Source organism: Pelophylax lessonae, assembly GCF_965119305.1.
Source record: "Pelophylax lessonae genome assembly, chromosome: 1".
Lineage (NCBI taxonomy): Eukaryota > Metazoa > Chordata > Amphibia > Anura > Ranidae > Pelophylax > Pelophylax lessonae.
The window spans coordinates 210,812,246-210,835,297 of record NC_138768.1 but is presented as its reverse complement, the minus strand read 5'-3'; the positions used below and the strand labels follow the sequence as shown (position 1 = coordinate 210,835,297).

General features: G+C 44.7%; 1 protein-coding gene across 2 annotated transcripts in view; it reads left to right on the top strand.

Moving 5' to 3' along the window:
- Window positions 1-10,354: 10,354 nt before the first annotated feature.
- Window positions 10,355-23,052, top strand: part of TCN2 (transcobalamin 2) — a 54,662-nt gene continuing 41,964 nt past the window's right edge. For both annotated transcript variants that reach the window (XM_082273405.1, XM_082273404.1), the window contains exon 1: window positions 10,355-10,493. The gene's annotated coding sequence lies outside the window, so the exon portion shown is untranslated. The remainder of the gene's footprint in view (window positions 10,494-23,052) is intronic.

Here is a 23,052-nt window from a genome sequence, read left to right as displayed (position 1 = left end):
AGCTGGCTACCAAAAAGTCGCCTGGGCCAGATGGGTTGACAGCTGAATTTTACAAGTGTTTTAAGTCCATTCTGGCTCCCTTTTTAGCGGAGGTTTATAACAGCTGTTTAGAAGAGGGTTCTCTCCCTCCCTCCATGAGGCAATCTGCTGTGATTCTTCTGTCAAAAGGTAAAGACCCCTCAATAATTGAGAACTGGCGCCCCATCAGTCTTCTCAATGTTGATAGAAAGATCTTGGCGAAGATTCTTTTTTGGCGCTTGTCGTCAGTAGCAGGCGATTTGTTGTCCAATCATCAGCACTGCTCGGTCCAGGGCAGAAGTACCTTTTCAGCAATTTTAGCTGTCCGGGAGGCTTTGGAGCGATGCAGGGCTGCTGGATGGAGAAAGTACTTGCTGGCATTGGATCAGGCGAAGGCTTTTGATCGAGTCAATCATGAGTACCTGTATTTGCTACTTGGTAGATACGGCCTGCAAGGGAGGTTTATTGATTGGCTGAAAACATTATATAAAGGGGCTGAGAGCTTCCCACTTGTTAATGGTTGGGTTGGATGGCCTTTTGAGGTTGGCTCTGGTGTGCGCCAGGGGTGTCCTTTGAGCCCCCTGCTATATGTATTCATAAGAAGGTTAGAGAGTGGATCGTTGTGTGGGGTGCCTTTGGGCATTGCTGGTGTGCCACCTTTGAAGGTCGTGGCCTATGCCGATGATGTGTCTGTTATTATCTCTGGGATGGAGGAGGCGCAGGAGGTGGTCTCTGTGATAGAGCAGTACACAGAGGCTTCTGGCTCTAAAATCAATCATGAAAAGAGTGAAGTTTTCTGGATGGGTGAGGAGGGTGAAAGCTTCGAACTTCCGGATGCCTTCCCAGAGCCCCAGCAGGAAATTAAAGTGTTGGGCATCAAATTTGGTCCTGGTGACTATGGTCATCGAAATTGGGAAAGCAGGTTGTTGAATGCCAATGCCAAGGTGGCAAGCTGGAAGAAATGGAAACTTTCCTTGAGGGAAAGGGTTGACTTGATTAAAACTTACCTGATCCCAATCTTTTTATATGTCAGCTTTGTCTGTATCTTGCCGGAATCTCTCTATGCAAGGGTGTACAGCTGCTTTTTCCAACTGTTATGGGGAAATAGGCTGAACCTGATCAAACGCAATGTAACTTACCTGTCCAGGCGGGAGGGTGGTCTAGGAATGGTCAACCCTATAGTTTTCTTTTCTCTGCTCTTTTTAATGTATAATCTTGGTAATATGTTAGCAGAGACCCCGCCGGGATGGGTGGGTATTTTTCAATCTTGGTTTAGGCCTTTTCTGCGATGCTGGGAAGATGGCGGGCCAGTGAAAAGTCTGAGAGTCCGACATGGCAAGCTTCCGGCTTATGTTGCCCCGTGTCTGAAAATACTTAGGCAGTGGCAGGTGACAGTGGGGGATATCAAGTCCCTCCCCAGAAAGCTTCTGGAGAAGAGGATTTTGGGCTCTGCTTTCAGTGTGTCACTGACCTTAATGGATTGCCCAGGCCCCGTAATGAGGGAGGGGTTGCGTTTAATTAACTTAGGAAGAATCCCTTTGACGTTTAGGGATCAAGCCTGGCTCGCTTTCCATGGAAGGCTCTATGTGAGAGGGAACCTGAAGCATCGCCCTGTGGATGATCGGGATTGTCCTAGAGCGGAGTGTGTTGGTAAAGTGGAGTCTATGGACCACTTTTTGCTCCAGTGTCCCTTTAACATAGAGGTGTATAAAAGGGTGGGGAGGGCTCTAGGCCTCCCCTTTCTCTATCGCATGAGTTATGCGGAGTGGGTGTATGGGGCATTCCCGACTCGCTGGGATTTTGATTTGGATACACTTTTTCTAGTTAGTATAGTTGTCCGTTACTTCACGTGGAATGCACGGTGCCAGATTACCCTGCGGAAGAAAGTCCTCCCTGTTGAGGTGGTGGTGTACGATATTCTGGGTGAGGTTGGGAAGATTCGGGGTCTTGAGAAGGGCAGGGAGCCTCGAGCGGTCTGGATAAGGGCGTGGAGGAATATCAGACCTGCTTTTGGTGAACTGTCCATCTCTGGGTGAGGAGCTCTTTTCCTATGCTATTTCTTTCATGCCCTTAGCTTTTGTTGGTTAATATCTTCTTTTTGAAGAAGGGCTGCATGCATAATGGGGGTGATTTTGTTTCTTGACCTCGCAGGTTGGATGTCTGGTGTGGTGGTGTGAGTCCTACTATGATTATTTTCTCTGGTAATGACAGTTTCATGATGTGAGTTTTGTTTTTGCTGTAAAGCCATTCTTTATTTGAGAGCAGAACTTGCTATGTATTTTTTTTTTCCATTTTCATGTAAATATGTATATATTTATTTATGTATATTGATTTTATGATTATTGATTGCAAGACTTTTAATAAACAAAAATTGGGAAGAAGGTTCCTTACATTGGTAATCAGTGGGAAGAATGTCCCTTACATTGGTGGTCAGTGGGAAGAAGGAGGAGGACACACCCAAGGAGCTCTCTGTGAGATCCAGCCCTTTTCAAGCCTGGGCCTTGCTTGCTAGCTTGGCCCAGGAACAATGCCTGATCCTGGGGGAGGCCCTGGGAGGGATCCCCCTGATGACACGGGGCCTAGTGAGGAGGAGGTGGAGGACCTGTCTGTGGGTCCAGGCCCCGGTGAGAATGCGGATGTCTTCAGCCAGAAGGTTATCAATCGTTTTAGGGCGATTGGGAGAGCGGAAGAAAAACTTAAAGTTTTGAAGGCTGAACACATATCCTTCAAAACCAAGTATTTCCAGGCCTGGAGTAAAAATCGCACAGCCATGAAGCCTGAGTTACAGGAATTGGAAGAAAAGGTAAAGGAACAATCTTTATTATTGGAAAGGCTGAAAGATAGAAGTGGAGCATTTAAAGAAAAGTTTGACAATGAGAGGCGTTTTACCAGCCAAGCATCAGCAAGTTCTGTGGATCAGCAGGCTCAGTTAATGAATGACCCGGCTCCATCTGCCTCTGCACCTCTCCCCCCATGCCAGAACTGGGAATCACCAGCGGCAACCAGCCAGGGGGTTGAGAGTGGACATGGATCCCTGACATTCATCCAGCAGATGGAGTCACCCCTGAAAGCAGACAAGTTTGTCTTTTCTGATGATCCATCCGAAGTCCCTGAGGATGAGCAGAGGAGATTCAAGTCAGCAAAGCCAGTACTGGTGGAGAAATCCCAGTACACCATGCTGCCTTCCAGCATGTCTGCCCCATCTGCTGTAGTGGATGGTGTCCCAGGTGAGAAGGAGCTCTGCATACAACTACCTATTGGAGTTACCGCTGTGGAGAAACCGAGAGACATGCAAGGAAAATCCCTGACCAAGGAATCCCTGGACCATCAGATGAATGTGGATGGACCTGCATCTAACACCCCAGGCATGGATTTTGCTGGTCTGGCTGAGACCAGTAGTCCCACAGCAAGCAAAATGGCTGCCAGCTCCAAAGAGCATGCTTCATGTTCACCTGAGCCTCCCAGTCTTCCAGTGCTGATTGACCAGCTGATTTCTGGTGGGGGAGGGGATCAACATAGTGCTGGAAGTGAAGTGGAAGTAGCAATGGAAGTATCCTGCAATGCTTTACCTGCTGCTGTGTTAAAACAGAATGCTATTTCCACAGCTGAAAACCCTGTCCTAGTGGAAGAGAAGATGACAGCTGGAGTTCTTACCAGTGCAGCAGCAACTATGGATTCTGCTGTGAAGACAACAGCAATAATAAATATCCCAGCAAGTATAAAAAATGACATTAATGTTAAAGCAATGAATGTGGTGGGTGGTGGTGAAGGGGTTAGTAATGCTGGGAAAAATAAAAATGAAATTTCTCCTCCTGCTCAGCAGAGGAAAGATTAGATTGCACAGATCAATCCCGAATCTGTGCAATCGTTATCTGTGTCAGATAATTTAAAAAAAACTGATGGATTTTCTGCTGGGAGGAATGTTGGAAGCTATGCTTCAGCTTTGGGGAGTCACACCAGGGTGGGTGGTGGGAATTCTGTTATTAGTCAAAATTCAGGGAGGTTTGGTGGGTATAGGAGGAGGAATGTGGTACAGTTGAGGTGGGTGGGGGATGGAACTCCACCAGTAAGGGGGAGGGTGGCTGAGTTGATTTTGGAAATGGGGTTTAAAGCCTGTGATATTTTTGCTTTAATTTGCCCGGTGGGGAGTTATGAATTTGATTTGTCGTTTGTAAAACCTGAAAGTTTGGATCTCTTCTGGGAGAGATTTAGGAGATGCAAGGGCCTTCAGCAGTGGAGTGGTTTGGTGCCAAAAGTGATTTCAAGGCAGCCTCTGATAAAATCAGTGACCATTTTGGTGCGTAACGAATCCATACCAGAGGCTGATTTATTAGTATGGCTACGCCGATATGGCGAGGTCCTCACTCCACTGCGGAAGGTCCTTGATGAGCATGGGATATGGACAGGGGCCTGGACAGTGTCACTAAAATTGGGGGTGCTGGGCGATGTAGTTCAGCACCTTCCCTGCTCAGCCTTTCTGGGTAGGGATAGGCTGGCCATTTTCTACCAGGGTCAGCCTAAGGTATGTAATAAATGTGGTGATAAAGGCCACTTTGCATCGTCCTGCACCCACAAGAAGTGCTCACTGTGCCAGGATTTAGGCCATTTGGCCAGAGAATGCACCCAGATTCGGTGCAATTTGTGCCAGCAGCTGGGTCATCCATATAGCCAGTGCCCAGAAGCACTGCATAACTTGCCAGGATTGGAGACTGAGCTGCAGAGGCTTGATAAAGAAGATGAAGCAGCTGAAGTTAGAGAGGAAATTGTTGCTGCCCCTCCTGTGTCTGTTGTGTCAGATTCTGTTTCCCCTAGTGATGTGGTCCCTGAGTCTGTCCTTCCTGTGTCTGTTGTGTCAGATTTTGTTTCCCCTGGTGATGTGGTCCCTGAGTCTGTCCCTCCTGTGGTTGTTCCTACATCTACTGTGCGTAGATCCTCCAGACTAGCGGAAGCGGCTGGGGGGGCGGGTATAGTGGATCTTCCCCCTCGGCCTACTCCACCTCCAGTCCCTGTCTCTCGACACCGCAAACGCGGCCAAGAGGGTGCAGGGGTGCTGGATGGTGGTGGGGTCGATGGGGTTGAGGGAGGGGTGTCCATGTCCCATGTCTCACCCTCTGTTGTGGAGGATTCGGATGAGGAGGGGTGGGAGAGGACAAGGAGGAAGAAAAAGAAAAAGAGGAAAACCAGTAAAGCGGTCGTTTCCTCCTTACAGTTAGAGCCAGGAGGGGTTCCTCTTGGCAACTCATTTTCTGTGTTATCAGGGGAGGAGTTAGTATCCGATTTATCCATTTCATCTATGGATGAGGGGGAGTCACATAGTGTAAAAAGAGCTGTCTCGGGTGATGAGAGTGTGGTGGAGGTTAAGAAACGACTACCCCAATCATCCTGATGGCAGTGCCCGCTCTGATAAAGGTGGCGACCATTAATGTCGCCAGCGTGAAATCTGCAAGAGCTCGTGATATTGCCTTATTTTTGCTCAGTGAGTTTGATGCTGAGATTTTATTTTTGCAAGAGACCTGGCTCAATACTTTGGCCGATGTCCATCTAGCAAAAAGGGAGTGGAGATGCGGTCCCTCCTTTTGGTCTCTTGCGGCTGAGCCTTGCAGCGGAGTTGCGGTTCTTTTTAAAACCGATATGGTAACATGCCGGCGGGTAATTGAGGTAGAAATGGGGAGATGCATGGTCTTAGACGTCTCTGTTAGGGGGCAGGACCTGCGCCTGATCAATATCTATGGACCGCAGTCAAAATGGGACAGGAAATGCCTCTTCACAAAGATCAAGCCCTTCCTTTTTACATCCCAGCAGGTTGTCTTTGGAGGTGACTTTAACACCATAATTAGGCCTGAAGACAGGAGGGTCTCCATAGACAGGCTGGGTTATGATAGCGTTTTTCTTAGAGATATGGTTAGACAAGCAGGCCTGGTAGATGTGCACATTAAGCACTGCCCTGGCAGCACAGGATTCACATTTCAGAGAGGGAATAGTCAGAGTAGGATAGACAGTTTTTTTTTAAAGGAGAACTCTGCTTTCTCGGCTCCTGAGTTGAGGGCGGTGGAGTTCTCTGACCACTGTATGCTGTCTGTGACTCTGAATGCCTCGGACACTCCACCCAGGGGAAGGGGTACCTGGAAACTGAATTCGGCTCTCCTGGAAGATGTAGAGGTAAGACAATCCTTTGAGGATTTTTTTCAGGCACAGGTTTCTATTCTGGACTTTTGCAGCAGTAAGTCAGAGTGGTGGGAGCTTGTGAAACAAAGGGCGATTGGACTTTTCAAGGCCATAAGTAAGAAGAAGCAGCTTGGTATGTATATTGCCTACCAGCATTTGAGGAGGAAGCTTGATCGTCTTGTCTCGTATGGAGGAGATCCAGGGGAGATCTCGGAGGTAAAGCTTCTTCTTAGGAAGTGTCAATACGACCGGCATGCCTCCTTGGTTCTGGAGAGAGATTATGGGAAATATCACTCGCCTGATCCTTACCAGAACTGTAAGCAAGGCATAGCAGTTAAGACGGTCATAGGTCTGAGGGATCGTACGGGTTCCCTGGTGAAGTCCAGATCAGGGATCCTGGAGATCTTCAGGTCATATTACGCAGACCTTCTGGGAAGAAAGGACCTTAGTCGGGACAGGATGGAAAGCTTTCTGGATTCTACTCCAGGATTGGGAAATGATACATTGCCTTTGATGGATTTGACAGAACCAATTTCAGCGGATGAGGTAGTTCGTGCTATAGAGAAGCTGGCTACCAAAAAGTCGCCTGGGCCAGATGGGTTGACAGCTGAATTTTACAAGTGTTTTAAGTCCATTCTGGCTCCCTTTTTAGCGGAGGTTTATAACAGCTGTTTAGAAGAGGGTTCTCTCCCTCCCTCCATGAGGCAATCCGCTGTGATTCTTCTGTCAAAAGGTAAAGACCCCTCAATAATTGAGAACTGGCGCCCCATCAGTCTTCTCAATGTTGATAGAAAGATTTTGGCAAAGATTCTTTTTTGGCGCTTGTCGTCAGTAGCAGGCGATTTGTTGTCCAATCATCAGCACTGCTCGGTCCAGGGCAGAAGTACCTTTTCAGCAATTTTAGCTGTCCGGGAGGCTTTGGAGCGATGCAGGGCTGCTGGATGGAGAAAGTACTTGCTGGCATTGGATCAGGCGAAGGCTTTTGATCGAGTCAATCATGAGTACCTGTATTTGCTACTTGGTAGATACGGCCTGCAGGGGAGGTTTATTGATTGGCTGAAAACATTATATAAAGGGGCTGAGAGCTTCCCACTTGTTAATGGTTGGGTTGGACGGCCTTTTGAGGTTGGCTCTGGTGTGCGCCAGGGGTGTCCTTTGAGCCCCCTGCTATATGTATTCGCAATCGACCCCTTCATAAGAAGGTTAGAGAGTGGGTCGTTGTGTGGGGTGCCTTTGGGCATTGCTGGTGTGCCGCCTTTGAAGGTCGTGGCCTATGCCGATGATGTGTCTGTTATTATCTCTGGGATGGAGGAGGCGCAGGAGGTGGTCTCTGTGATAGAGCAGTACACTGAGGCTTCTGGCTCTAAAATCAATCATGAAAAGAGTGAAGTTTTCTGGATGGGTGAGGAGGGTGAAAGCTTCGAACTTCCGGATGCCTTCCCAGAGCCCCAGCAGGAAATTAAAGTGTTGGGCATCAAATTTGGTCCTGGTGACTATGGTCATCGAAATTGGGAAAGCAGGTTGTTGAATGCCAATGCCAAGGTGGCAAGCTGGAAGAAATGGAAACTTTCCTTGAGGGAAAGGGTTGACTTGATTAAAACTTACCTGATCCCAATCTTTTTATATGTCAGCTTTGTCTGTATCTTGCCGGAATCTCTCTATGCAAGGGTGTACAGCTGCTTTTTCCAACTGTTATGGGGAAATAGGCTGAACCTGATCAAACGCAATGTAACTTACCTGTCCAGGTGGGAGGGTGGTTTAGGAATGGTCAACCCTATAGTTTTCTTTTCTCTGCTTTTTTTAAAGTATAATCTTGGTAATATGTTAGCAGAGACCCCGCCGGGATGGGTGGGTATTTTTCAATCTTGGTTTAGGCCTTTTCTGCGATGCTGGGAAGATGACGGGCCAGTGAAAAGTCTGAGAGTCCGACATGGCAAGCTTCCGGCTTATGTTGCCCCGTGTCTGAAAATACTTAGGCAGTGGCAGGTGACAGTGGGGGATATCAAGTCCCTCCCCAGAAAGCTTCTGGAGAAGAGGATTTTGGGCTCTGCTTTCAGTGTGTCGCTGACCTTAAGGGATTGCCCAGGCCCCGTAATGAGGGAGGGGTTGCGTTTAATTAACTTAGGAAGAATCCCTTTGAAGTTTAGGGATCAAGCCTGGCTCGCTTTCCATGGAAGGCTCTATGTGAGAGGGAACCTGAAGCATCGCCCTGTGGATGATCGGGATTGTCCTAGAGCGGAGTGTGTTGGTAAAGTGGAGTCTATGGACCACTTTTTGCTCCAGTGTCCCTTTAACATAGAGGTGTATAAAAGGGTGGGGAGGGCTCTAGGCATCCCCTTTCTCTATCGCATGAGTTATGCGGAGTGGGTGTACGGGGCATTCCCGACTCGCTGGGATTTTGATTTGGATACACTTTTTCTAGTTAGTATAGTTGTCCGTTACTTCACGTGGAATGCACGGTGCCAGATTACCCTGCGGAAGAAAGTCCTCCCTGTCGAGGTGGTGGTGTACGATATTCTTGGTGAGGTTGGGAAGATTCGGGGTCTTGAGAAGGGCAGGGAGCCTCGAGCGGTCTGGATAAGGGCGTGGAGGAATATCAGACCTGCTTTTGGTGAACTGTCCATCTCTGGGTGAAAAGCTTTTTTCCTATGCTATTTCTTTCACGCCCTTAGCTTTTGTTGGTTAATATCTTCATTTTTGAAGAAGGGCTGCATGCATAATGGGGGTGGTTTTGTTTCTTGACCTCGCAGGTTTGATGTCTGGTGTGGTGGTGTGAGTCCTACTAAGATTATTTTCTCCGGTAATGACAGTTTCATGATGTGAGTTTTGTTTTTGCTGTAAAGCCATTCTTTATTTGAGAGCAGAACTTGCTATGTATTTTTTTCCATTTTCATGTAAATATGTATATATTTATTTATGTATATTGATTTTATGATTATTGATTGCAAGACTTTTAATAAACAAAAATTGGGAAGAATGCTCCTTACGTTGGTGGTCAGTGAGAAGAATGTCTCCTTACATTGGTGGTCAGTGAGAAGAATGTCTCCTTACATTGGTGGTCAGTGAGAAGAATGTCTCCTTACATTGGTGGTCAGTGAGAAGAATGTCCCTTACATCGGTGGTCAGTGAGAAGAATGTCTCCTTACATTGGTGGTCAGTGGAAAGAATGCTCCTTACATTGGTGGTCAGTGAGAAGAATGCTCCTTACATTGGTGGTCAGTGGGAAGAATGTCTCCTTACATTGGTGGTCAGTGGGAAGAATGCTCCTTACATTGGGGGTCAGTGGGAAGAATGCTCCTTACATTGGTGGTCAGTGGGAAGAATGCTCCTTACATTGGGGGTCAGTGAGAAGAATGTCTCCTTACATCTGTGGTCAGTGAGAAGAAGGTTCCTTACATTGGTGGTCAGTGGGAAGAAGGTTCCTTACATTGTTGGTCAGTGGGAAAAATGCTCCCTACAATGGTGGTCTTTTTTATTAAACCGTTCAGCTAAGAAGACATTTGTTGCTCTTGTTATATTGTGTTAATTTATGAAAACCTTAATTTTGGAAATGTACCTATGTTGCACTTTATTTAATGTAAGTTTGTTTTTCTTTTATTTCTATAATAAACTTTTTTTTGAACATAGTGTAGAGAAATTCTGTGACTAACACATGTAATATGGACAGTGCAAGATGTAGGTGGGGCTTTGTGTAGGTGTGGCTTGAGTGTGGACGGGGACACAGGGGGCCCCATGATCTCTTATTGCCCAGGGGCCCCATGAGTTGTCAGTTCACCCCTATATATATATATATATATATATATATATATATATATATATATATATATATTTATTAAATACACATAAATGTGTGAAAGTGCTGATCGCTATTTAGGTAGATCCTAATGTAAATGTACAGCATATATAAATGAATGCTTTGTCTTTAGATCTGCATGAAAATGAAATTAAAACAAGTTGACTCAAAACTGGTAGAGAACTGAAGAACATCCTTCTCAAACAAGAAAACAAGTAAAGGAATAATACAACAGTATAACTAAAATCTGTAGCTTATTCTTTCGAATATGTCATCGAATTGTAACCAGGAGAAGAAAATAAAGGTCTAGCTGGGAACTGCAGCATCAGAAACAGCCTGTGAACTGCCAGTTCCACCTTAAATACTTGGCTGTTATAGGTGAGTGGGAAGTCTTTCAGGAAGTCATGTGATCAGCAAGTAACAAAACAATCCCAGGATCTGATTGAGTTCAAGCTTTCTTCAATCCTCCTGTACCAAAGGGCTTGCCAGTGTTGTTGATCTAAAATAAGGCGAACAGGTATGTGCTAGCAAATGTAATGTTCTTCCCATGTAACTAGCGGATATTTTATTTTATTTAAAATCCTACAAAAAAGCCATGCTTTGCTAGAAGGAGGTATGATCACTCTTTTGTTCCCCCTGCATATATTGTGAAAAGAAATAGTGTTGATTTTCTCAATAACCGGTGGCAACTGTATCTGATTTCAATGCAGTGTAGTCCAATTTATTATTGTGCTTGGTAGCTGCAGAACTGACATTGATCTTTGCCATGATGGGGCATCTAGAATTTGTGAGGTCGCTCAATATTAAAACAATTTTGCATCCTTTTTGTACTGATTGTTGTTTTGTAATTTTGATTTTATATTTTATCTAAAAGTAAAATTAAGATTTTTTTTTTTTATTAACTTATGAACAATACATTATAAATTATAGATATAGTTTTTCACAAACATTCACACTTAGCATGAGGGTAGCTAGGTAATTTAGAGGCTTTTTGTGCACGTTTTTACGTTTGATTTGCAGTACAGGAGCAGGCTTTTGCATTTTTGTCCCCGTAGACTTTTAAGTAGGAGCGTCTGGAAAACGCTTGTTTGCGCTTGTATTTCAGGTACCGTATTTTCGCGACTATAAGGCGCACAGGATTATAAGGCGCAGTATCAGTTAACAGTAAATTTTCAAACTATTTTCATTTATAAGGTGCACCGGATTATAAGGCGCACTTTTTTTTTTTGGAACGTTGATCCGCGCGAGGTTTACTGACAGGTGCTCATCGCGAACCCTCGGATGACAGTTCCGGCGGATACTTTATGCCAGGCATCCACTGGCACACAGTGGCATAACTGGCCCGGCGTTGCCTCCCCGTCTTCATGAAGGAGTGCTCTCCTTCCATCATCCATTTTTCCCACGTGATTAGCAGTTTCGCCTTGAAGGAACGATTGATACTTATGTCCAGTGGTTGCACCCCTTTGGTCAAACCATCCAGTTAACGGTAAATTTTCAAACTATTTTCATATATAAGGGGCACCGGATTATAAGGCGCACTGCCGGTTTTTGATCAAATTTTAGGATTTTCAGTGCGCCTTATAGTTCGAAAAATACGGTACTTCCATTTCAAAGTCTAAAGGGCCAAATACGCACATAATCTGCTCCTGTAAGACAATTTGTGTGTACAAATGCTCACATTAGGCCAATAACATGGAATTCTGCTCAAAGAAGTTTTTTTTATTTTTTTATTTTATTGAGACAAGCAGCACAATGCCCAGGTGTGAACAGGCCCATTGAGAAAAATTCAATTTGTCAATTTGAACGTTGTTGAGAGTTGAGCTACGAAATGCCAAGGTGTGAATGGAGGCTTTAGTTGGAGTTTTGAAATGAACAATTAATAGGTGTTAGGAAATGAATCTGATAGGCAGGAAAAGTAGAATGTTGTGGGAAAATCCGTCAGCAATAAAAACCAGAGACATTTCAGGGACATCTCTTCAATCCCTGGACTGTTCCTGGAAATCAGGAAATTACACTTTTCCTTACTATAGTAAGGCTAAAGCAATATGTAAGCAGATTGCACCAGATATGCTGAATTGTTTTTAGTAGTCATTTGATACTATAAAAGGTCAGTCCTCCCAAAAATTATATTACATTTTTGAAAAGACGTCAATAGATGTAATCACCCTGTATTCTGCAATATGGTGATGGCACCTGATGAAACCGGGAGGAGTGAAACTTTTTGACATACAGAAATTCAGAGCTGGCAACTTTAAAAGGCTGAATGTGCCCCTGGGTAGGCAATTTTTGTAGAGAGCTAGAAGGTTAATCAAACCATGTGCTTCTACTCAAAATGGGAATACATTGGTAGCTTTGTACCAGTTGGATATTCTTGCTTTACAGCACTGAAGCCAGGGTTAAATTCCCAGCAAGAGAACCACCTGCGTGGAATTTTGTATGCTCTCCTTTTTGTTTAAACTTTTTTATCTGGGTGCTCAGGGTTTCGTCAGTGCCCTCAAACCAACCTCTAGAATTTGGTGCTGTTTTGCAAGTCCGTATAATTGTTGAGGCACACTAGACCATAAGTTAAGGCAGTAGAGACTCATGGCTAAGTATACAGTAAGCAGTGATTAATTTGTCCACTCTATATAAATAGGTTGACTGGTCTTTTTAAGCATTATAAGCTAACATCTAGCATTTCATTCATTTATACCGGTATCTATATGTGCACAATATATTTTTGTGTTGCCTTGTTTGACACTATAGAGTGTAGGATGACACAAACTGAAATTCAGGTCAGCACGTTCGTTGAAGTCAAAGGCCACAGTTTATTGCAGCTATTGCACATTTTCCCCGTTACTTCCCTTTACAAATGCTGACTGCGCCTTTATGTATTCTGCTGACGGTCTGTACCATGTGACACTTTTTATCAGTGTATGAAATTCAACTAATTATATATTTCGTCATTAATCAAAAATTGTGGCAAAAAATGAGATCCCCTTGTGGTACCTACTTTCCAAAATGGGGGTCATTTTAGTACTGTTCATACTGTCTTGGCATTTTTTTTTCACTCCTTTTTATATATTAAAAAAAATAAACCCCAGTGGTGACTAAATACCACCAAAAGAAAGCTTTGTCTCAAAAAAATGATAGATTCATTAAGGTTGCTAGGCACTAGATTCTTAAAGAAGGTGAGCATCCTCCATTTTGGTCACAGACATTAATAGGGGTTACTGTGAACACGAAGATGATGAATAATTTGGTCTTTCTATTCCTGGTCACTGTGTTCTCAAAAAAAAAAAAAAAAGTAGCATCTTTATGGTTTTGCTGAAGCTCATTTATGCCCTTGCCCAGATATATGACTCCACCTTTTGAAATTCAAAAAAGGAAAAAAAAAACTATGGCCTAGCAAGTAAAACAATAAAAATCCTTCAATCTGGCCAATCTGGAGCTGTCTACTGCAATATTTCTTCTCCACTCCACTACAAGATACCACCAGTCTTCCTGGTTGAATGATGCCAGTGTTCGCAGTCCACTTCTGTGAGCTTATACTTATATGATCGCTGCCTCCACCAAGGAAAAAGGGAACCCCCTAAAGTCATACAAAATAATAATATTTCTTTTTTTTTAACAGTTGCAGGTGGTTTAACGAGGGGTAGATGGTGGGGTATAAAGTAATTAATGAGGCTTGTGTTCATCAACACCTGTAAAGATGAAAAATTCTGAATTTTCTACTGTTATATAGGAATTCAAATCTGGTTCTTAACCACTTGCCGACTGCCGTCAGTAGATTTACTGCGGCAGTCAGCCCCTCACAGGCAAAGTGACGTATATTTACGTCACTAGCCTGTGAGGCTCTGGGGAGCGAGCGAGCGCGGTCACGGGCCCTCCCGCGTGTGTGACCGGCGGACCCGATGTCCGCCGCTCACTCAGCGATCGTCGGGGGAGAGAGGAGAAAGGCAGGCAGCTTGTGTAAACAAGCTGCCTGTCATTCTCGCCTGTGTAGAAACCCTGATCATACGGTTCTACTATGTAGGACCGTTGATCAGTGTAACTACAGCTCAAGAAACAGCCAATCACAGTTAGAATCACGCCCCTAGGGACACACACAGCCCCTCCCTCTCAAATAAAGTTAACCCCTTCACTGCCAGTGTATTTTTACAGTAACAGTGCATATATATATAGCACTGATTACTGTAGAAATGTCACTGGTAACCCCAAAAGTGTCAAAAATGTCAGTCAAGGGTCCGATCTGTCCGCCCCAATGTCGCAATACCGCAAAAAAAATCGCAGATCGCCGCCATAACGCGTTAAAAAAAAAACAACAAAAATGACAAAAATCTTTCCCTTTGTTAGTAAATGCAATAACTTTTGCGCAAACCAATCAAAATACGCTTTTTGCGATTTTTTTTTTTATACCAAACATATGTAGCATAAAACAAATTGGCCGAAAATGTTAAATTTTGATTTTTACTTTCTTTTTTGGGGAATTTCATATAAAAAATGTGAAAAATATTGTTATTTTTGCAAAATTGACGCTCTTTTTTTGTTTATAGCGCGTGATCAAAAAATCGCACAGGTGATCAAATAAATACCACCAAAAGAAAGCTCTGTTTGTGGGAAAAAAAGGACGTCAAATTAGTTTAGGTACAGCGTCGCACGACCGCGCAATTGTCCGTTAAAGTCACGCAGTGCCGAATCGCAAAATACCCCCTGGTCTTTTAGCAGCCAAATCCTCCGGGGCTTAAGTGGTTAAAGGGCAGCTTTAGTAAGAAAAGGAAAGGATCGCAGTCTGGTCTGCAGTCCTGTGACATGTTTTCAGCAGACAGAGGGCTGAGGCCCATTTTTTGGCTGACATTACAGAGAGGGTCCAGGCTGGGGAATTATCATGACTATATGGTCGGGATCCACCCACAACCCTTAATCTGCACTTGGCTCAGCCTCCCAGTCAGCCACTGAGAGTCCAAGCCAGCCTCTAAGAACCGAGTGATCAGCGGTCTTTGATCGCTCGGTTCCTAGTCTTAGAGCTGGCAGGGGACATATGCATCATTGGACCTATGATTCTTAAAGAGGAAGTAAAGCCTTCTTTTTTAAGTGTACCTACAGGTAATCATATTATAAGGCTTATCTGTAGGTACTGTGCCAGTTTAGGAGATATTCTGAATGCATGCAGCCAATGGCTTACTGTGCCGGGACCTTCAGAGCCCACGCCGCAAATGGCGGCTCCAGCACACATGCGTGGGAGTGACGTCATCGTGGCTCTCGCTACTCACAGCGCTGGAGCCCACAAACCCAGAAGAAACACCAGGGAAGATGTAAGCTATCTCAGCGGTGTGCGGGCGCCACTGAGGTAAGTATAAGAGAAGTATTTTTTATATTGAGCTAGTATGCAATGCATACTAGCTTATTTTGCCTTTATCTTACAGGTTTTTTTTTTTTTTTTTTACAACCTCTTTAAAAAAAAAAAAAATCCTGAATTTCTCTTGATAGATCACTTCAGATTGGCCTCTTTTGCAGGTAAAGCTACAGTATGTAAAACATTAAAATAAGTGGCTATGCTGTTTAACCACTTTAGCCCCGGAAGATTTTACTCCCTTCCTGACCAGGCCCTATTTTGCGATTCGGCACTGCGTGACTTTAACGTTCAATTGTGCGGTCGTGCGACGCTGTACCTAAACGAATTTGATGTCCTTTTTTTCCCACAAACAGAGCTTTCTTTTGGTGGTATTTGATCACCTATGCGATTTTTTTTGATCATGCGCTATAAACAAAAAAAAGCGACAATTTTGCAAAAATAACAATATTTTTCAAATTTTTTATATGAAATTCCCCAAAAAAATGTAAAAATCAAAATTTTTTTAACATTTTTGGCCAATTTGTTTTCTGCTACATATGTTTGGTAAAAAAAAAATCGCAATAAGCGTATTTTGATTGGTTTGCTCAAAAGTTATTGCGTTTACTAACTAAGGGAAAAATTTTTGTCATTTTTGTTGTTTTTTTTTGTAATGGCGGCGATCTGCGATTTTTTTTTTGCGGGACTTCAACATTGCGGCGGACAGATCGGACCCTTGACTGACATTTTTGACACTTTTGGGGGTACCAGTGACATTACTACAGTAATCAGTGCTATACATATGCACTGTTACTGTAAAAATGACACTGGCAGGGAAGGGGTTAACTTTATTAGAGATGCAGTGGCTAAGTGTGTCCCTAGGGGCGTGCTTCTTACTGTGCAGGGATGTGGCTTTTCATGTAACAGCAGAGATCTACGATCCTACATAGCAGGACCGTATGATCTCTGCTGTTACACAAGGGAAAATGACAGGTGGCTTTGTTTACATTAGCCGCCTGCCTTTCTCCCTCTGTAACTGTCGATCGCGAGTGACCGGCGGACATTAGGTCCGCCGGTCACTCGTGCGGAGGTGTCCGTGAACAAGCTGGGGCGGGAGCGCGCCTCCGGCGGCATGCGCTCGCCCTCTATTGGCTCACAGGCGAGTGACGTACCCATACGTCACTTTGTCTGCACGTCGGCAAGTGGTTAAAACCCAGGTGGACTCAGGTGGTCTCTATTCTCGGCACTGTGCCTAAAATTAGAGCCACTAGACAACTTTAAAGCCTGGTACACACTGTAGGTTTTTTTCTTTCAACCCAGCGGTTTGAACGAGAAGAAAAAACCTGTCAGCTCTGGTCGGAGCCGCTGTACTCCCTATGCAAAGTTATTACAGCAATCTCCCCCACTGAGCTATTGTGTTCTGATGGGGGACGTCCCCCCCCCCCCCCCCCCCTCTGCTAGAACACTCTGATCAGTACTCTCTGGCATTGGCTGGGAGCGCTGATCGAGAGTCTGTTGGCTGCTTCTGTTAGACAGACCGACGTACACACGGGCCGAATGTCGTCGTTTTCTTTTTTTTTTTTAACCTGGCAAATGTCTCCTGACATTCAGCCCTTGTGTACCCGGGTTAAGATTTATTGTTGCTGAAGGGGGAAGAAGACAGCAGGAATGACAGACTGTAAAGAGGGAACACAGATTAGAGAGGGAAAAAAGAAAAGCAAGACAAGTGACAGGACAAACTGATGCCAGGGAGACACAAATGAGTTAAGTTTACAAGGACAGTGTCTTATCTCCCTGATATTCTGTCCTTTCATCCTCATGGGCAGCCTGTGAACTTCAGCACTGTAAAGCATCTGTTAACCCTCTTCTTTAATTGAGCCAAGTCATAAAATCAAGGCAATGGAAATGTTCATTTGAAGACAGCGACATATAGTTTGTGAGACCAAGGAGATGGAGAGTTTCCAATAAGGAAGTGACTGCTCTGGGCTTCAACAAAATGGTGGCCCCTAGTCCTAAGAAATAGGAGCAATGCTGCAGTCAATTTACAGCACACAGAAATTTTGGTAGCATAATTATTCATGTGGAATGTGTGTTCTTTAAAGAACATTAATTTGTTATCCAACTGGTATGGGTAAAGTTCAACTTTAATATAACTTTGTCTCCCTCACATACTTCAACTTCAACCTTAGCTTCTCAGATTTTTGCTGCAGTACTACAGTCACATGGGCTTGTCGATGCATGGAGTTTATTCCACCTCACATCCCGTGATTACACACATTTCTCCCACCCCTATTCTCACCCCTTTTAGAATTGATCACATCTTTGCTTCCCCTTCTTTTCTTTCCCCTATTTCTTCCATCTCTCTTTTGACAGTGCCATGGCCAGAACACGATCCTATTCTCGTCTGGTGCAATTCATTGATACAAAAGCCACGCACCTTGTCCTGGAAATTAAATTACTCCCTTGTGTCATTTTTCCATATTCAGGAAGATCTTAAAGTGATCGTAAAGGTTCAGCTTTTTTTTTCTTTTACATAACAAACATGTTATGTATACCTGCTCAGTGCAATGGTCGTGCACAGAGCAGCCCCGGTCCTCCTCTTCTTGGGTCCCCCGCTGGTGCTTTTAGCTCTTCCACCTGCTGAGTGTCCCCATAGTAAGACACACAGAGCGGGTCTTGGCTCTGACCCTGCTCTCTTGTCATTAGCTCTGATTGACAACAGCAGGAGCCAATGGTATCTGAGCCAATGAGGAAGGAGAGAGCCGAGAGAGCCTCTGCTCTCATGCACATTGGTGGATCGTGATTGGGCTCAAGTATCTACAGTATATAGGGGGGCTAGGGGGGGAAGCTGCATACAGTAAGGTAAAAAAAAAACTTCTGCCCTTGTAACCACTTTAGGCTGCATTCAGTTTACTATTGTCACCTAACAAAACATTTGGTTTCTTCTTACGCCATACTCTGCAAAGCTTATAAAGCAGTGATTTGCGCCATCTCATCACAGCACAACACTCGTTGCGCTGGAAAAAAGAAAACGTGTCCTACATAGCACTCTTTGAAGGGGAATTAGATGTGGCTTCTAGGCTATTCAAACACTCGCCAACTACTCTTAATAGACAAATAGTGGAACGTTTCTGTATAGACTTGTACTGGTGTTTACCAGACCATACAGAATGTCACATTTGCTGGATGTGTCAGATCTTTTATGGAACTTTATGTAATGAAATTCAGTTCTTTGCTTCTTCACCCCGAACTAATCTCTTCTCTCTCTTCTCTCCTTTGCATATTCTCGAAGAATTTTGATATTACCTTGCCAAATTACACTAAATCTAATAATGCTACCCTGGAAGACACCTTCTCCTTCTGTTCCTCTACCCAAGATCACAGTAAACCAGCATCAAAAGCTGAACAGACATTTGTGTAGAGGAAGTAGCAGTCAGGAACCATAAACCAGGTGGAGAAAGAAAATGCAGTTAAAATCACACCTTTTAATGAAATGGCAAAAAAAAAAAAAACAGTACTGGAACATGGTCAAAAACCAAAGCCAGGATTTGGATGCCAGCATGGGTAGTCAGACGAGCCGGGGTCAGGAAGCCAGAAAAGGAGCTAAAGCAGGAACAGGTATCGGAAGAGGAGTCAGCCAGGCCAGGTCAAACACAGGAGCACAGTGGATATAATTGACCATGCAAGGGCGAGGAGGGAATGATCTAAGCTGCTTAACCACTTACCGCCCGCCCTATAGGCAATTGACGGCGGGAATGTGGTTGTATTATCCTGACCGGACGTCATATGACGGCGGCAGGATAATACAGCTCTGGGCGCCCCCCGGGCAGGTAATGGTAACCAGGTGAGTCACTGAGGAAACAGTGAGTGGCTGGTAAGTGAGCAGCTCTTAGCACTGAAAGAAAGGAACTGCCTGTAAGCAGCAGAAGCCAGCCCAGTAGTTTCAGATGATTAAAGAGCTAAAAATGCCACGGTCCTGGCGAGTTCTACACCCTTTTTTTTTTTTTTTTAATATATATGAAAAAAAAATTGAACAAGGTGGTGGCACCCTTCTTCACTAAATTATTCAACCAACTCAAACAGAATGGCCACCTCTCCCCCAATATGTTAAAGGCAAACATGATGCTCCCCACCCCTGGTAAGGACCTACAAACTTGGGTGACCTACCGCTCAATCTCACTATTAAACACTGACATTATAATATTAACTGAATATTAGTAAAGCAGTTAAACTCTCTACTCCAGGGATTCCCAAACTACGGCCCTGCAGCTGCAGTTTGGGAATCCCTGCTCTACTCCATATCCTCAGCCACAAAGACCAAGTCGGGTTTGTCCCTCACCACCAAGCCTCTGATGACATTAGGTGCCCAATTCTCAATTACCTGGCACATAGACGCTCTTGGGCAATGATGATGCTTTCATTGGATATGAGCAAAGCATTTGACACCTTGTCATGGTCTTACCTGAATGCGGTATTGCAACTGCATATCCTACAGTGGATAGCTGCAATCTATGAATGTACTTCCACAACTATCAGATACAATGTCTTCATGTCCATGCCTTTATCCATGCCCCCTGTCCCTTCTGGTATTCATTTTAGCCCTGGATCTCTTAGTGGCGCATATCCGCTAGCATGCAGACATTTAAGGACTGGGAATAACTGGCATCCACCATAAGATTGCTCTATTTGCAAATGATATCCTTCTATACATAACCTCACCTCACACATCCCTTCCCAATCTACTAACACTCTTCACAGCCCTGTCTAGGTTCTGTGAATCCATCAATCTGTGGCATTAAATGTTTCTCTTTCTCTGTGGACTTTACTGTTCCTTCAACCCACTATTCCTTTTAAATGGACCCTTCCATATCTGGATATTGTACTCACCCGCACTTATATATCACTTTATAAAGCCAATATACCACCCCTCCTACAATTCCTTAAAAGACCTGCTCGTAGCATTGGATCAAGTCCATATATCTTGGTTTGGCAACATTCATGTTGTCAAAATGACTTACTTTCCTAAGTTTCTGTATCTGTATCCTCTCCACGTCCTGCCAATCCACGTCCTCTTACATTCACAGAACATTGGCTCCTGCTGCGGTCAATCAAATCCTGAGAGTGGGGAATGGGGCCAAGCAGCCCTGTCAGTCTATGGACGCTCTAGTTCAAGCCCACACATCTGCCCCCCATAGCAAGCGGTTTGCTATGGGGGCAGACACAGAAGAGGAGCAAGAATGCAAGCAGGGGACCCCAGAAGTGGAGGATCAGCTCAACTTTTTTTTTTTACAAAAAATACCCCTAGAATAGTCAGGGCTAGTGCATTTAAACAACTATATCCTCTAAACTGTCCCCTGTTTAGTGTACATGCAGCTTGAATTACTTACCTTGTGAAGTTCTTGTCCAGCGCGGCCATCTGCGGTGTGGGCAGCTGAAGCCGCAGTGTCCCTCTTCCTGGATTTTGCGAGTCCCAGAATGCTATACCCTCGTCACTTCCGGGGCAGGCGCGTCATCCCACAGCTGGTTCCGGGTCCAGCTGTGGGATGCATGCCCAGAAGCTGTTCTCCATCCATCGGCAGAGAATGACGCGCCTGCACCGGAAGTGACGAGGGACACCGGTGCAGGCACATTGACTCCTGGGATTGATGACACTCATCTCCCAGGAGTCAATGCAAAGCAGGAAATGACGTCGGCAGCCCCGGCTGCATAAGGAGGAAGTGGGAGGAATGGAAGTTATTTTTCATTAAAAAAAAGTAAGGGAACATAAAAAAAAATAGCCAAATTGAGTTTAGAAAGGGATATAGGTATGCATGATGTGAAGTTGAAAATGTGGCTGGAACTCCGCTTTAATCCTCTCTCACACTTTCTCAGTCTTAGCCCCCCCCCCCCCATCTTCCTTTTACTGCGTCTTTTTTCATTGTCTTCTGTTTCCACAGGGAATGGATGACACACCCTCCTTTAGATGGTGGATATCCCACGGGATCACTACAGTATATTCCCTGTTAACAGACAGCTCATGTGCCCAATTTTATAAAGCCCTCAGCAGGGAAATATTTTGCTAAGTGTGCTATAATGTTATACATGGTCCATCATTCTCAAATACATGTTTTTACCAATATTATTAATAACATTTTTATTTTTATACAACTTTTCATACTCACCCCTTATACTTCATATTATACTTCATATGTACGTTTATTATAGTCTCAATCAGTGGGGAATTTGTTTTTCTTTTTGCTAATCATACTCAAATGTTCATTAAAGTTCCATAATTTGTTATTGTTGTACATGGACACATGTTTGGTGAAATACTGATATTTAGTCCCGGTTCACACTAGGGCGACCTGTGAGGCGACCTGGTCGCCTCACAGGTCGCCGCAGGTCGCCTCCCATAGGGAAGCTGCAGACCCGTTCTAATAGGAGCAACACAAGTCGCTCCGACTTAGAAAAAGGGTCCGGAGCTTCTTTGGGGCGACCAGGAGGCGACCGCCATAGACTTCAATGTTATGAAGTCCGTGGCGGCCGCTTCGAGGTCGCGGCGCGCTGCTCGCACCGCGACCTCGGAGATCGTGGTGCGAAGTAGCGTCGCCCGTATGTGAACGGGGCTTAAAAAGAGAAGTAGAGCCAAAGCTTCTCCTGTGGATCAAAGGCTTCAGTCCACTGTCAGCTGATGTGACAGAGCTGGTCCAGGCTCAGAAAAGTTTGCGGCCGTATGGTCAGGATCTGCCCACATGCCTGGACCAGCACTCGAGAGCCTGAGTCGGCTGCTCCCGCCCCTCCACAGCCCAGCGCTCCAGTGAGCGAGGTTGGAGGAGCGAGGGGGCAGAGCAGACAGCAGTGACTGACAGTCACCAGCTCTCTGCTCAGGGAGCCCTGAGCTCGGTTCTAAGTGTTAGAGCCAGTGGGGGACAGATGCTGCATCCACCCAGGTAAGTATGATTCTACATTAAAAGAGAAATATTGTATTTTATTTTTTTTAATGTGATATCTTATTTTTTTAAACAAAACAATAGAAGGAAGCATAAACAAAGACTGTAATACTTTTAATTGTAGTCTCTGTTGCATCCCATGGACCCATCCCCCCCGCTTTGCAGATGCCTCCATAGGCAAATGTCTGATTTAAAGATGTAAAAATGGACCTAGCTGAATGAGCCTGTATCACTTCTGGAGGCTTTGCCTTGCCGCACTCTAAGTTTTTTCTGGATTACCTTGACTCTCCAAGATGACAAGGTTTTCCTGTGGGTTCCTCCTTTAAATTTTCTTAATGGAGACGCAAACCACCTTCCAGAGTATTCTACCTAGGAAGCTGCTTGAACATAGGCATTTTAGACACTTGGTGCATCCAGTGTAGGTTAGGTACTGTCTCTGCCGTAAAGGTTGGAACTTCCACTTTGTTTATGAAATGAAAACAGAAGCCACCTTGGGAACAAAGGAGCTCAAAGGGCATAGGCCGCAACTTGTCCGCAAGGAGTAAGAAGTAGGACTCTGTAGCTCCAAATGCTTGCAGAGCCGATACTCTGCCCCTTGAAGTTATCGCCTGCAGTTGAGTTACACTGCCTCTTGAGTGATGTCCCACTGAAGACTGCTTTCTAAAGATGCAAAGAAAGTCCTGGCAAGGCAATCCAGGACCAGAATAAAAACCTACTGGGGAACGTTATTCCTCCTCAGAGCAAAGTCTCAGGACTGACCTAGTGAAGCATTCCCCTGGCAGCTTACATGCCCATTTTCCCTGGTGAAAGCTGACATGGCTGACATTTGAGCCCTT